The sequence below is a fragment of the Lissotriton vulgaris genome, chromosome 6 (genome assembly GCF_964263255.1).
Source record: "Lissotriton vulgaris chromosome 6, aLisVul1.2, whole genome shotgun sequence".
Taxonomy (NCBI): domain Eukaryota; kingdom Metazoa; phylum Chordata; class Amphibia; order Caudata; family Salamandridae; genus Lissotriton; species Lissotriton vulgaris.
The window spans coordinates 1,204,446,385-1,204,460,789 of NC_141694.1; the positions used below are offsets into that span (position 1 = coordinate 1,204,446,385).

A 14,405-nucleotide genomic window follows, 5' to 3' on the forward strand; every position below is an offset into this window, starting at 1 on the left:
CAAAACTACCTTTTTAATATATATACAAGTCACCCTAAGTTAGGCCCTAGACAGCCCCAGGGGTAAGGTAGAGTGTATTTAAAAAGTTGGACACATAGTTTTGCATGTCCTGGTAGTGATAAACTCTTACATTTGTTTTTTCAACATTGCAAGGCCTATCTCTCCCACAGGATAACATTGCCTTATTGCATTTTATGTGTCATTTCCAAATGGGAAGAGATAACTGGTTCATGGTTGGTGTCTCTGGAATCCCAATTTAAAATCCTAATTTATGGTGCAGTCAGATTTTAAAGTACAATTCTGAAAAAGCCACTTTTAGAAATGTAGCCTTTTCTTGCCATAGCCATAGCCACATGACTGGGTGTGGATGACAGTTGGGCTTTGTGTATTTTTCCTAGACAGCCTCACACAATGGGAGCCTAGGTGTGACTGGATGGGCCATCACTGGCAAGATGGGAGGGAGAAGCTGGGTCTAGCCTCAAGTACACCAGAATAGAATGTGTCCTGTCTCCAATAAAAGGGCTGCTTACCCCCTGTAGTTAGTCTTGAGCCGAGGCAGTGAAGGCAGGGAATCTGTGCACTTTAAAGGATTGCCTCTAGAAGCTTCTCACCACTTCACAGGCACAACTGTGAATAAAAGAAGGACCTCAAACCCCGACTTCTGGATCTAGGGATACACTACCAGGAAGAAAGACTGCTGTGCTGTTACAAGGACTGTCACACAGGACTGCAGCTCTACAAGGAAGTGCTGCCCTGCTGTGCTGACCAGCTGCTCTCTTGCCTGGGGATGAAGAACTGGACCACCAGCTCCATCTTGAACCCAGAATCCCAGAGTGACTCAAAGGGCTAGTCATCAGGGACAAAATAAGCTCCCCAGCAGCTTCTGGACCAGGCTGCAGTGTGTTCCTGACACCAAATAGGTGCCCCTCATGTCCTGGACCATCGGTGAGACTCTTGAGCTCTTAAACTCAAGGTTATGAAATCTTCATAACTGCAAACATGTCCGTTTGCACTGAAACAGTGCCATTCACACCAAAAATCAGGGTGAGCCGCACCAAGCCCGCCCCAAGCACAACAGCAGCGTCAGCCGGCGGAGGACTGCCAAAGCTAAGCTCCAGCCAGCCAGTCCTGCTCTACCTACCACACTGACTGCCACCTGTGACTTTCTCCTTGCGCCCCTCTCCAAGGGAAACGGGACTCTCGGCACAAAACTTGAGATGGTAAAACTTCAACGGGACTAATCTGGGACTGTATTCGCCCCACGCTCCTTTGTGGTAAGGTTGAACTTTTGACTTTTCCCTGTCCAGCGCAACCAGATATCACCACTTGGCGCTTTATGCTTTTAGGCACTATATTGCAGTGTATTATTTACAAATTCATCACTCCGGTTCTATTGATTGGATGTTTGCCGTTTTAGTCTTGTTTTATTTATTAAATTAATCTCTATTTTTCGAATCCGGCATGGGACCTTTTTGTGTGGTGTTGTCCCTGTTTTATTTTTTGAACTGTTGCACAAATACTTTACACATTGCCTCTAAGTTAAAGCTGACTGATCTGTGCCATGTTACCAGGGAGTTGAGCATAGGTTAATTTGGGGTTTTCTGTGTCTTACTCTGACTAGGATTGTGGTTGTTGCTTGACCAGGGCTCGCACCGCAGTCAACCAGTAACCAAATTTTCAACATCAAACACCCAGCCCTCCTCCAACATAGAACTAATTTACAAATGACAGCTGTGGCAAAGTTTCACTGCATCCCCAGATTGGCATAACCTTAAACACACATAGATGCTCTTACCCCTGGGATTGGCTGTTTACAACTCGTACTCTATTACAAAGCAAGACTTTCATTGAGTCTATCGATAGAGGAATCATTCTCAATATGTAATCTTAATAGTATAGTTAACTTTTTTCATTAGCTTTGGTATGCCATGGTCACTCTTCTCTCAGCTGTTGTTTTAGGATGCTGGGCCAAATTCAAAGAAAACATGATTTAGAAATCCTAATGTTATTGTGAAACTGTAAGAACTAGATATATATTTAATGAACTAATGCTATTATACAGAGTGAAAGCGGCACATAGGGATTTATACGGTTTCTCTGTTTTCTATGAAACTCTGAGAATGTGATAAATATAGTAGTGAACTAAAGGAGTAATAGATACATAGAAATGTATAGTTGAAATTCAATTATGCTAGAAATATAACGTGGATTTTAGAGATACCATGTGTTTATAGTTTCTTTATGTGGTATGTAATATATTTTAATGACTAATATATTTACAACATTGCAGCATTGAAAAGGTTCCTGCTATGGACGAAACACATTGGCTGGGATGAAGTTTTATTACTTCTGAACAGGACATCAATTAACAACAAAGAAAATATGGACTATACATGTGGCAATCATGTTTTCTTTGAATTTGGACCAGCATCCTAGCAGGACACTTGAGAGGAGCGTGACCTCCTCGAACTGAGATACTGAGTTGTTTGAGTTCAAGCAGCTGAGAGCCTTCAAAGGGGCATGTCCTATGTAATTAAGGGTGTGGCTTAATACAAGTAAGCTGAGAATCTATGCTTAGCATAGTGTGCCACTCAACAGATATTTTGCTGCTTCTGTCATTGCATCAAGACATGTAATACAACAAGTACCATTACACCTACAGCAAGCCAGGACTATTGGCCTTGTCAATAGTTGTTAGCAACGTAATCTAAACAAGCAACAACTATGGCTTCATTGTATAGAATATTTAAATGCTTCAGTTCTGAAATGATGACACTATAAAGAACTATAGCGCGTCTCTTTCAAGTTACACCAAAGGCAATGAAGGGTGAAACTAGTGCAGAGTTGAGATGGGTGGTTTGGGGGCAGCCGAGCACCGCAAGGTCAGCCCCCCGGGCAGATTTGGGAGGGGGAAGGGGGGCGAGCAGGGAGCAGCCATTTTGTGGCTTTGGGCTGCCTTGGGAGTAGCCCAAAGGCAGCCCAATTTTGAAATATAGCCCAAAGCTATATAGTGGGGGTTAGCGCTGTCCCAGCCACCATTTTAGGTTCTGGCGACCTAGTGGCTGGGAGCGCTGTAGGCAGGTTTTTCTTGCAGGTTTTGTCTGGCGGCCTTGAGGCATTTTGCTGTTTTGTTTGTCAGCGTTTCTTTGGGGAAGTTATGGCTAGTGAGGATATCCGTGTATTGGAAGCCATCCGCCTGCTTAGTGAAGCAGGGCGGGTGGACCTCTTGGTGGGCCCTCAGGGCAGGGCGTGCCCGGCTAGGCGCGTGTGTGCTGGCGTGGCGGCGGCCGTGTTGGCCTGCTCGCCACCACGCAAGACGTCCTGAGTTCAGGTGAGGAGTCAGGGCCGCGTGGATGCCGGGGGCGCGGCCCTTGTTGTTGATGGTAGCGGGGAGGGGGGCCGGGTTGAGGGCGGGAGGAAGGCGCGGTGGGGGAGTGCCGTCTGCGTCCCCCCGCAGAATGGGCAGCTGTGTCATGACCGCCCCGGTCCATCGGGGGCAGTCGCGTTGCAGCGGGAGGCGGGGAGCGCCGGCGGTGTCTCCCCGCAGACCTGGCAGCCAGTTTCTGACTGCCCCGGTACATCGAGGGCGGTCGAGGTGCGGCGGGAGGCGGGGCACGGTGCGAGGCGGACTGGGAGAGCATCTGTGTAGGGGGCAGGGGGTGTGGGGAAAGCGGAGAGGTGCAAGGCGGGGAGAGGAGCGAAGAGCATCTCCCCGCCTTGACAGCTGGTGGTTTCTGGCCGCTCCGAACACCCGGGAGCGGCCACAAAAGGGGGGGGTCTGGGAAGGCAGGTGCGGGGAGCCCACAGGGGGAGAGGGGGGAAGGGGTCAGTTGTGGTAGTGTCAGGGGGGCCAGGGGGGCGTACGGGGAGGCAAGAGAGTCCGTCTCCTCCTCTGGGGAGTTTGACCCGGGCAGGGACAATTGGAAGGTAGGGGGCTTCTGGGGGGCAGGGGAAAGGAGAGTCCTTTGGGGGGCATAAGTGGATGGGGAGCTGATTTAAAGGTTGAGGTGCAGGGGGGGTCGGGAGGGGCGGAGAGGGGATAACATGGGGGAGGGGTGTGGGGAGCTGGAGGCGGCCGGTTAGCGGTGGAAGGGAAGTCCCCCCTGCTTTTGGATTCTGATGACAGCGGGAAGGACTGGGAGAGGCTGGATGTTTTCGACACCTGGACGGAAGGGGTGCAGGAGGCTCAGGGGACGGTTGGGGGTGCGGCTTGGGGAGACGGAGAGGTGGCGGGCGGGACTTTTGGGGTTGCAGGTGAGAGGGCAGAAGGGTAGTGAGAGGGCGGGATTGGGGGGTTTGGGAGGCCCTGTCAGATGGTGGGGTCATGGGAGACTTGCCTTTGGTCTGCAGGGATGCGGGGGAGACTTGCTTGTTCACTACCTTAATGGCGTGGATGTTCGCGGGGGCCTTTAGGGGGTCGGAGTAGCTGGGGTCAAGAGGGGGTGTGGGAATACTGTGGTCAGAGGTTACTTTTGAGGGGAGGAGGAGTGCCTTTGGTTGCAGAAGTCTAAAAAACACCAGAGGAGCGTTGGTAGGTGGGTTTCGTTGGGGAAGGTGGCCTTGGGAGAGGTGTGCCCGGTACGTTGGGGGTTGCAGTTGCGGGTGAGGGGACCGGAGGAAGGGTTGGTTTTCCGGCAAGCAGATGGGCGGGGGTGACAGGATTGCAGCTCCTGGCCGTGTTGCGGAAAACGTTAACTCTGCTGGGGGTGGATGGGAGGAGTTACGGCAAGCACTCCTTTCGGATTGGCGCACCGTCGGAGGCGCACAGACGGGGGTGGGGGCGAGGGGACATCATGCACTTGGGAAGGTGGTGAAAACGATTGCTACCGGCGATACGTGCGTGAGAGGCTATCCAATAATAGCGCGGTTGTCTGTGTGGCCTGTGTACTTACTCTTATTTCTCGTTTAAGGTTCAGTGGCTGGTCCCCTCGCCTGTGAGATGGCAGTGTGGATAGTGGGCCACTCATTCATACAGCGGGCCCAGGTGCAAGCCCGGGAGAGTTATTTTGGGGAGATTTAGGGGTTAAATGTTATGTTATGTTATGCGTTTTTATTTGGCGCACAGATGCTCCAGCTAAGGAGCGTCCTGGCGCCCGACAAGGTAGCTGCACAACACAACTAAAACAAAAAGTAAACGTATGTACACAAACTAAGGGAATAAAAAGGTTTTCACCGCGCGGCGAAAGGAAAGCAAATCTCTCATAGCGCGAATCGCCGGGTGCAGGGAGTTCCACAGGGCCGCCGCGCGCACTCGGAACGAGCGTCCTCCGGCTCTACTCCGCTTGAAGCGCGGCACAACCGCCAGTTCTAGGTCCGCAGATCTTAAGAGTCGCGCAGGGGTGTAGTTGGTAAGGAGGGCCATAAGGATCGTTGCTGGGGACCCCTTCAGAATTTTATAGGCGACGCATAGGACCTTAAACTGGATCCGCTGGGCCACCGGAAGCCAATGCAGTGACCGCAGGGTACTAGAGGTAGGACAGAATCTTGGGAGGCCTACCACCGCTCTAGCTGCGGCGTTCTGAATCCTTTGTAAGCGCCCGATCTCTGCCTGATTCAGACCAGCCAGCAAGGAACTTGCATAATCCAGCCTGGAGATGACAGTAGCCTGGATCATGAGTTGCCTAGTGGGGGCATCGAAGAACTTAAGCACAGGACGGAGCCCGCGCAGGATGCCAAAGCAACATGCTGCCGTGCGTTTGGTATGGCACGCAAACGTGAGGCAGGGGTCCAGCCAAACCCCGAGGTTCTTAAGCTCGGCGACTGGGATGGGAGCAGGACCCAACTCCCCAGGCCACCATCTCTCTCCCCACAGATCCGGTCGTCTTCCAAAAACCATGACCTCGGTCTTACTAGCGTTCAGCTGGAGACAGTTGGACGTCATCCAGCTGGCGACCGCCCGCAGTCCTTGTTGAAACTTGGGGGCATCGACTTCGGCATCCCCGCTGATCGTGACCGCTAGCTGGGTCCCACTGTTTTTAAGGTCTGTTGGTTTGGGAAAGGTATGCGTTGGAAAGAGTAGGTGGAAACGCTTAACTGGTTGTTGATAGCGGGTAGGTGTCCAGATGTGTTGGTTCTCCATTTGGGTGAGAATGACATGGTTAAGGAGACGGGGTTGGTCTTGATGAGGGCCATGAAAAAGGACCTGGAGGAAATTAAGAGGCAGTGGTCTGGGTGTACTATGGTCTGGACTGAGTTTGTTCCGCGGAGGGTCTGGAGAGGGGCGGTGAACGTCAGGCGGTGGATAAGGCCAAAAGGAAGATCAATATGCAGATGGTTCATTTTTGTAGGCACTTGGGGTTTTCACAGGTTTGGCATCGGGACATTAGGTACGATGCGCCAGAGTTGATTCGGGGTGATGGGGTTCACCTTTCCCGCATGGGCATAGACCTTTATCTGTTGGAATTAAGGTCCAGATTGTTAAGTGTGCGTCAGGAGTGAGGAACTAAGGGTGAGTTGCCTCGGGCGACTGTTACGAGGATGGGGGCCCAGGGAAAGGTGGAGGCGGTGTAATCACCTACCCTTCCGCCTTTTCCTGGGTGGCGGAGTTGTTTTTGAAGTTGGCCAAGTTTGGCTGGCGTTTGGAAGTTTATCGTTAAGTTTGGGGAGTTGGTGAACAGGAGCGGGGAAAGGTTAAGCAGTTTGGAAGTTTACATTAGAGGGTCATTAGTTACAGTTGCAGGAAGGCAGATAGGATTGTAGGTCTTGGGAGGGTAGGAGTTCTAATGTTATGTGATAAGATTGTGTATTATTTAATGTATTGGAAGTTATGTATAGTATGTTGCAGGGTGGGGGTTTTATCATGTGGGGATCGTAGGGGTGGGGGCAGGAAATGTCAAGGGATCAGGTAATTCGATGTTTAGAGAGGTTTTAGTTTGTAAGGCAAAGTGCCAGTTTTAATAAAGTGTGATGTGCACCTGTTTCAATAAAGCGGCAGTTTACACACACAAATGCATATCGGTGTTGCTTGCCCGCCTTTCCTCCCTCCCAATTTTCTTTTCACCGAGGATGAGGGCAAAAATTGAGAGCCTGATAGGGACCTGTCTCAGCACCTGCTTTTCTGAACTGCTGGTGCTGAGCACTGGCAGGACCCGGCCCGCTCAAAGCCCTGTGTGAATTCTTGCTGATGGCAAGTGCCCCTTTGTACGTAAAATAAACAAACATACCTCATTGCGCTTTTATTGGAGGTATCTTTGCAGCTTCAAAACGTATATTAGAAGTCATTAAGAAAAGCGATTGAAGATCATAAGTTGATCAGAAAAACATGAGCCCTGGAAAGTGGTTTAACACAATAAATATACGAAAGGTGTTGGTAGAGGTGTAGTGCTTAAGTTTGTTTTTCAGTTGACTGCTGCATTAAGCGCATCTCGATTTCAAACAGAGAGATGAAGGTCATTCCCGCCTAGCACCATGAAATGGGTCACTTGGCAGATACTACAGAGGCTGTGACGCAGCCAGAGCTGCTCACTGGAACGCGTCAGTGAGGCAGCAAGGTCCCCCCTGGGCAGCACAAAGAGAAAATGCGACTGTATACAGCAAAATCCAGGAAAAAAGTAATTCCTTTGCTATTTCCAGTTGAAAGGGAGCTTTTAGAGACGGTTAGCTATAATGAAATGAGGGAAAGCTGCTAAATAATCATTGTGTCAGCAAGCAGAACTGTGAAACAAGAATTATAGCTCTTTGAAGGGTCCAAGCGAGATGTGGGATATATCCTGAACATGGTGTATGTGGGAAGTGAAGTGGCCTACAATGTATTGATCTATCCTCACAATTAAAAGTAGATAATGAAGAAAAGTGAGGTAAAAAAAGACCTAAAATATAAACTATAGGTTGGGATTCAGTAATTGTAAGAAACATAACAAGCACAGGCAGATAACAGTATCTACACAGAAGTTGAGTGAAAAGGAAGTAAGATATTTGCACTCAAATGCAACCTGCCCAACTATTTGCTATGATAATTGTATTATTGCTACACACCTTGCAAAATAAAGGTGATATCACACATGCTGGCAATTTACAGAGCACAACCTAGCTACAAAGCAGCTCTGTATTGTAATGTCGGAGTCGCACCGAAGCCCTAGATGGCGGGCGGGCCCCCACAGTCGGCCTGTTGGTGGTGGTCCACCAGCCATTATAATGAGGGCCTTAGTATTTAATATTTTATGATTTTAAAGAGCATGCAGGGTTTTATTATTTTAGACATAAGGATTTGAATGAGATGCTCTTTGGGCTAGTACATGTAGTATCTCATTAAAGCCAGAAAACAAAAGAAAGTAGTGTAGCAAAGTACAGGATATTATTCACAAATTTAATTTTAAAAAAGCCACACCATTAGACAAGGGAACTTTTACTTCCTTTTTTTGCAAATAACTTTATTGTAGTTGAATAAATCTGCTTGAAACTTTCCTAAAAAAAAAAAAAAAAGTTAATCAACTTTGCGTTCTTGCTGGCAAGTTTTGATTAGCTTCGTCAAGAGGCAGCCACAAGAAGGGGGAGTATGAAAAGTGGCATTTTCTATTGTAATTCCCTTAGAATTCTTTGCTCGTCAATACAGCATAATAGCTGATTTAATTGCACCAAACTTGGCACGTATGTAGAACATTATACAAGTAAGTAAGTGTTTGTGCTTGGTTTGGTGTAAAAATTAGTTTTGAAAAGTGCTCCAGCCTGTGCGAGAAGAGGTTACATTTTAGAGGTACCTGAACTGTTAATATGTAATTCATCTGCAGAGTCACCAATCCATATACCATAGTTAATCTGAGGTACAGGCAGGCGCGCAACACCCATTGGGCTCACCGGGCTTCAGCCCCCCCCCCCCCCCAGTCCCAGCCCCCCCCCCCCCCACCCCACCCCCCCCCCCGTCGTGTGTGTCAGCCCAGACTGACACAGTTTTGCGGGCTGGCAATCCTGTAATTGCAGCTGCTCCCGAGTACTTAACAGGTCTTTAAAAGACCATTAATTGTAAATGTGGCTTTTGTTGTGTTCACTCATTCTTACAGCCACTCTGTCTGTGGTTGGAAGAATTATCCCCCCCCCCCCCCCGAAATTTGCCTCTATTTGCCCGCCTGGGTACAGGCGCACCCATGGACCATGCCCTGCAAGCCATACTTAGCCAATAGCCTTTATACATCTCAGGAGAAAAGACATTTGGAAATGTTAGGGGATTGTCTCCAAAGTTTGCAGGGAAAGCCAATTATTATTAATTCCTACATGTAAAGCGTGAACATATCACCCTTAAGGTTTCAAGGCGCTGGGGGCCGTTGGGGAGATTAAGTGAGCTACTGCCCAGAGTCACATGATGCTGTACTGGGCTGCCGGTAGCGATCGAACCATGAGCCCTGCGCTCCAGAGTCAGCTACTCTGCCCGCTGTGCCACACCTCTCTTCATTTCAATTGTACGTTGCACCACTGTCTCAGGCCTCTCCACAGATCAGTGGCCTTTAAACTTTTTCATGCTCCACCTCGCCAGTAAAAAAAATCCCCTTGGGCCCACCAGAAAGATAAGTGTATTTTTTCACAGTTATTTTATAAAAATCGATACTTCTAAACACAGCTAACAATTCAAACAGTGCAATTATGTACAGTTATCCCTTTAAAAACGCAAATACATGATTGCCAAAACGCTTTGGACGGAATCATTTCCCTAAGGGTTAAAGTAGCCGGGAGGTGACCCTTTACCAGAAATGGAAGAAGGGACTACGAGGCTTATTTAGAGCCCCTGCCTTTTTGACACCTTCTCCTAGCCAGGACATGAGTGACCAAAGATGCTTCCGATTGGCCCTTTTACAGATTGGCCAGATTTCACTAAAACACAAACCTGTTTTATCGTGACGCCCCTCCTGGCCAGCAGTTGGAGCTCCCTGGGATGTATTCAGGACCGTTCATTCCCAAACTTCAATTTGAAGACCTCTGCTATAGTTCCCAGACCATGTTAGGCAGGAAATGCCAGTTTAAGAGCTTCGGGGCGCCCTTATGTAAACAGATGCCATGAGAGGGCTCCAAACAGCTAGAGGCTCATATCTACTCTTCCGCTGGATGCTAACAATAGTTCCCTGCGCGCTCTCTCCCGTCGAAGCACTCAAGGTCTTTGTCAGCGGGCAAGGTTATCAGAAGAATTCGCCCAATGGCGAAGCCACTGCCTTATTTAGTAAAGCGCGCGCGTGTGGATTACGAGCCACTCGAGCTTCTATTTGTAGCTCTGCGAAAGGTGCCGCTGGCCTGTCTAGTCCTACTGTTTGTTTACTCATAAAAACAAGCCAAAGGCGCAGAATGGGAGCACTGTTTTAGCTAATGCGGCTGCTTCGTGTTCGATGCCTGCCTCTGCCGCGCGCGCCTCGCGAGGAAGTCTGACGAGGTGGCTTTCTCGTCGTTTCTGGCAGCATCGCGAACCTGCGGCGGGATGCAAATTCTCTCCGTTTGTGTTATACCATATTTCAATAATGAAAATGCAAGTTTCAAACTGTACCTTTCTCCAAATTGCTTTGCACGTTTATTTCCCCTCCTCGCTCTCTCTCCTCGGAGCAGAATGATTTACTGAATGATAAACCTCCTCCCAGTACAGAGGGATTTGCTCAGATCAAAAACAATGCATTGGCGGCTGTAGGGAAACCTTGCTTCGATTCAGACCATAAATACAGCCAGGCAACATTAAACCTGCTCGTAAAACACACACAACACGGAGAGATTTATTTTACTATTTCATTCAGTGTGTGTTGACATTACATCAGTTTATCAGATGCGCACTGAATTTGAATAGGAAGTTGAAATGTTATTTTATGGGAAACTGTGCTTCTGTGTATTTCGTCTTTGGGGCGAAAATGCATTTTGGTTGTACCTGGAGCCCTTTCTGGGATGGATATTGAAGCCCGATATTTGCCCTACTCCTTGTGTGCCTCGGAGGTCCCTCCTCAGTTACACATAGGGATTGTACATGTATTCACTTCGAGTTTCTCAATATGGTTAATGTACCTAGGTTAGGATCAGTGCTTAATATGAGCCGGTGGTTTCCAGTGCTCAGTACCAGCACTTGATCATCAACACCAGAGCTTTTCACGAGCACCAGTTAAGGACATATTGATTTATGGTAGGCAGAGGGAAATTGAGTGATTTGCCCAAAATCACAAGCTGTTGCATCCATATGGAGGCTCCAACCTGGTTCCGACTGGTTCCGAAGTCTGCAGCTCTGGTCATTATCACAATCTGATCAACACCTGTCTTTCAGAGGTTTCCTCTTGGCTCAGACAAAATCAATTGAAGTGCAACTCTTAAAAGTCAGATATTATCTTCTTCGGCTCCCATCTCGGTGAAGCATGGCACAAATGGTGGCCACAGGACATGTCTCCCCCAACATCTTCAGTCAGCACGGTGACAAATCTTGGGGTCAAATTGGACGCCGCCCTCTCTATGAAGGTTCAGATCCAATCGGTGGCTGGGACCTGTTTCGGGATATTGAGAAAGCTGAGGAACTTTCTCCCCCTGCTCCCAGTCTCTTACAGGAAAACGGTAGTCCAGGCCTTGGTGGTCTCGAGACAGGATTATGTAAATTCCCTGTACTTGGGCCTCTCAGACTATTTACTTGGCCGATTGGCCGATTGCAGGTGGTCCAGAATGTGGTGGGCAGAGCCATTTTTCTGGCAGGACCTAGAACACGCACAACCCATCTTCTGTCTTCCTTACACTGGCTTCCGGTTCGGAAGAGGATACACTTCAAACCCTTAGTTCTGGTCTTCAAAGCCTTTCATAAGATAGGTGCCCCTTATCTTAGGGAAAGATTTCAGCACTATACACCTCAACGAACCTTGAGGTCCTCTCTTAGACAGGTGCAGGATCTCCTCACCTTCAGGAAGAAATTAAAAACATGGCTTTTCCAACATCGGATCCTGGCCGGCTTCTACGTGGGTACTCTCCTTTAGTTGTTACGTGGTCTTTCTCTTAGTGCCGGGACACTCCTGGGAGTCGCTACGCGCTTATAAATACCAATTAACATAACATAACATGCCACACCCTCTCCCCACTTTCATGGTTAGTAGTAACAGGAGAAATAGACTGGTGCAAGCTGCTTCCTGACTAGAGCCCAGGCACTTATGTGATGTTATGTGATATGTTATATAGCTTATAGAGCGCACAGCTGCCCCAGCAAAGGGGCGTCTCAGAGCTAATATTAGTCAAATGGAGAAGACCACCAGAAAAGGCAAAGGGACCTACAGTGAAGGGAAAAGATGAGTCTTAGTTGCCTTACAGAATGCCAAGTAATTATATATACTACGAATGGACAGTGGGAGGGAGTTCCAAAGTTTGGCTGCCAGTGTGCGGAAGGCGCACCCCCAGCCTGTGCTCTCCTTACCCTAGGAACAACCGCCAAATGTTGGCCCATAGAACGAAGTTGGCGGGAGGGAATGCAGGGCGAGAGCAGGGTGGCCAGAATGCCAGAGGAAGACGAGTTCAGGATCTTAAAAGCTATGCAGAGGGACTTAAATTCCACACGTCTGGCCACCGGCAACCAATGCAGTCGGCGAATGGCAGCAAAGGTAGAGCAAGTTCTCGGGAGGCCAAGAAGAGTTCTGGCTGCCGCATCCTGAACCCTCTGTAATCTTAATATCTCTGACTTTTTGATCCCCAAATAGAGCGAGCTGTCGTAATCCAGTCTTGACAAAATGGCAGCCTGGATGATGACCTGCCGAGTGGACGGATCAAAGTAACCTGACAAAGGTTTAAGCTCCTGCAGAATACCAGTACAGGTCCCCGCCACTTTCTTAGTTTGGGTCTGAAAGCTGAGAGCACAGTCCACCCAAACCCCCAGATTCTTTACCATCTGTTTGGGGGTGGGAGCACAGCCCAAGGTTGTAGGCCACCAATGGTCACTCCACAGCTCATCATCCCGCCCGACCAACAGGACTTCAGTCTTACTTGCGGTTGGCTGCAGACAGTTGGCAGACATCCACTCAGTAATGGCCATGAGATCGCTCCGGAACGTGGAGGCATCCTGCACTGAGTTGCCAGAAAGTGCCACTACCAAGTGTGTATCGTCAGCATACAATACCAATGTCAGGCCTCTGCTCTTCGCCACTGCTGCTAGAGGTTGAACATAAAGGTTGAACAGTGTAGGCCTTAATGCTGAGCCCTCTGGCACCCCTTGTTGAATAGTATAAATCTGAGAGCAAAAAGGGGGAGACAACACCTGAAAGGTCCTCTCGGAGAGGAAGGAGGCGAACCTGTCAAGGGCAGAACCTGAAATCCCCGCCTCCTCCAGCCGTTGCAGCAGAATCTGGTGGGAGACCGTATCAAACGCGGCACTGAGATCTATTAGAGTCAGTGCCGACGTACGTCCCTCATCCAGTGCGGCCCTCAGATGTTCAGTCACTGATAGGAGGGCTGATTCCGTACTCTGGCCAGGGCAAAAGCCATTCTGGGGGATGGCTAGGATGTTGTTGTCTTCCAAGAAGCCTGTGCGAATGGAATTGACATGGGGCTCAGCAATCTTAGACATCCATGGCAGGAGTGATATGGGACGGAAATTCTCCAGTTTGGCTGTGTCCAGGGAAGGCTTTTTTAACAGGGGGGTACCCTTGCTTGCTTCCATGTCCTAGGGACAACTGCCCTGGACAGGGGCATATTAATCTCCTGACACAGAGGAGACAGGAGCACCGGTAAAGAGTTCCTAAATTGCTCCGGTTTAAGGGGTTCAGCAGGAGAGCCTGATTTCACCTTGCTGCACAACACACACAGCTCGTCCTGAGAGATTAATGGAAAGGATGCAAGAGTGCAGGTGGTACAGGGACTCAATGCTGAGCCCAAAGATGGGGCAGCTGTCGGGAAAAAATTATAAATGTTCTCCACCTTTTCCACAAAGAAGGTGGCAAGAGCCTCACATTGCTCATCTGATGTCATGCGGGGTGCTGGGGGTAACCCCACCTGTTGAAAATCTTTAAGTATGCCAAAGATACATTTAGCTCGGTTTTTACTGCCCTTGATCTCAGCTGCGTAACAGACTGCCCGCTCTGACTGGATGGCCCTGTGGTAGTTCTTAATAGCTGTCTGATAACGCCCCTTCCAGATCAAATCATAATCGCGTCTCCACACACGTTCCAGCCTTTTGCAGACTTTACGCATGCTGGCAAGCTTATCGCTGTACCATGGACTAGACTTGGTGTTACGGCATTTGGCCACCTAGCTGGAATAAGCACGTCTAATGGCTGACGGATCCAGTTTGACAGTGCTTTGTCAGCAGCGTCTGGGTCATCCGGTAGGTTACGGGCATTTGCAGAGAGACAGGCATGTAATTGCTCAATCTTTAATTTATGCCACGGGCACCTGTAGGAGGAGTGCTGAACCGCCCTCTGAGCTGGCTCTACCCCAGTGAGGATTATAGCTATTACGTAATGGTCCGACCAGCACACTGGAACAGGGGG

At 49.0% G+C, this 14,405-nt stretch overlaps 1 protein-coding gene across 1 annotated transcript in view; it reads right to left on the reverse strand.

The window, feature by feature from the left end:
• PACRG (parkin coregulated) overlaps nucleotides 1-14,405 on the reverse strand; it is a 1,181,602-nt gene that overhangs the window by 125,463 nt on the left and 1,041,734 nt on the right. The gene's annotated exons all lie outside the window — the stretch shown is intronic.